We start from the raw sequence: 2,026 nt of genomic DNA on the forward strand, positions 1-2,026 counted from the left end.
ATGGAACCAAATGCTTCTATTTGGATTTGATAAGAGTGAAATTAGAAAAGAGGGGGGGGGGGCAGAGAGAGTGAACGCTGTGGGTGAGACTGAGTCGGCGTCTGCAGCCGCGCTGTCGCAGAGCGGAGTGACAATAAAGGGGAGAAAAAGAGGACATGATTGAGTGGGACATTTCTTCAGCCGCAGACGTGAGCAGGAGCCTGGATTGGCCGTGTGTGTCTGTGTGTGTGTCTGTGTGTGCGTTTCTTTAGCAGTGTACCAAAGTCTGAGTCAGCCTGGACCTATTCTTTACTTTGGCGTCGTCATTCTAAAAAGGAGCCGCCTCTCTGCTATCGGAGCAGTTGGTGTCTCTGCTCATTTGGGTTTTGTGCGAGAAAGTGTGCGTTTGTGTGTCTGAACCCTACATTTTTTAAATGCATTTTACATAATGAACGTAAACGATTATAATTAAATACATTTACTCGGATATCTTTTATTACTTCTTTTGTGTTGTCTTTGTTTTTTTTTATTTTTACATTTTTCTTACTAAACTGTATGTGCAGTTTGTGGAGAGCAACGGCAAAAAAAGACGAGAAATATTGTCCATGAAAATGTGAGAATTATTTTCAAATTTGGGAGAGTTATCATAGCAACAATAAAACTTTCTCCCTTGACTATTGTAAAATAAAAATAAATCATACCAGCGCTGTGCAGCACAGCGGGCTCCTGGATGATTTACCTTTGTGATGCAGAAACAATTCAACAACTGTGTGGATTGTCGCTCTATCCCTCTTGTCCAACCCGGTGTTGTTGTTGTTGTTGTTGTTGAAATGACTGCAGGCGACGCGAGAGGACTTTTCTTTCACGCAGAGCTAAAAGGCTTCTAAACACGGCCGCGTGGATTCATGCGTCGTATTGACTCCAAAACAGGAATGCGTGTGCTGGGTGGCTTCTAATGGTGGACAAGTGCACACAGAGCCAATAGTCAGCCTAAGAGGCTTTGTGGGAGCCAATATTTCCCGTCAATGCTGCTGCTTATGTAGCCAAAACAAAATACAGCGTACTACGACGGGGGTTAAACGTCACGCGTGACTGTTGGAGCACAACTTTTCAAAAGTAATGTACAGCGTGTCAGGAGTTGACAGTGACAGCTGCAGCACAGAGGACAGATGGCTGTCTCCCATGGAAACAATGAACAGGGAGGCTGAAATGACTCTTCCTGCTGTTTTAGCATATTTTAGTTCAAGTCGAAGCCCCCATTGTTGTTATTTATCCGTATTGAACACGGCCAGTGTTGCTCTCTGTAGACCTTTGTATCTCATTACTGGCACCTCGGTACTGTTTTTGCCACTTGACTTGTGCAGCACATCTTCATCAACGCTAGAGACATTTAAGAGCCTTTTGTGTGCATATAAACACTCACCAAAGAGCCAGACTGAACCATGCAGCCAAAGGAACAAAACGGCCGACTCAAAAAGGCCCTCAAAAGGTTTTCTTCGAAGGAAACTTGTCAGGTCTCATTGCTGACCATGTCAAAGGATGTAAAATATATGCATACTGAAGAGTGTAAGCATCACTTTTGTCCTTGAAATGCGACTGCCGAAAAAAAAAGAAAAAAAAGGACCAGTGAATCATTCAGGAAACAAAATGTATTCCGCAGGATGAAGGGAATTCTGCACCGGACCGATATCCTGTCAACATATTCATCAGATATCGTAACATCTCTAATTGTTCCCACGTGTCCCTTTAGCATCAGTTGAGGGAACCTTTTTCAAGCCATGTTGTATTTTCACTTCAAAGGTGCCAGATTTTCCACATTTGTTAAGCCGAATGAAAAGCAGGGTTGAGGTTTCCGTCGCAGATGCGCGAGAGGATATTTTAGGGTTGGACGAGAGAGCTCGGAGCCATTCGCTTGTGATGTGTCGAAATCCAAGGAGACAAGCGTATGTGGCCTTGTTTCCTCCATCCTTTTCTCTCCTCATCCCATCAGCTGTTTGCATTCCCTCTCCCATCTTCATGTCCCCCGGATTTTTTTTTTTTTTTTTTT

The sequence above is a fragment of the Gasterosteus aculeatus genome, chromosome 6 (genome assembly GCF_964276395.1).
Source record: "Gasterosteus aculeatus chromosome 6, fGasAcu3.hap1.1, whole genome shotgun sequence".
NCBI classification, from domain to species: Eukaryota; Metazoa; Chordata; class Actinopteri; order Perciformes; family Gasterosteidae; genus Gasterosteus; species Gasterosteus aculeatus.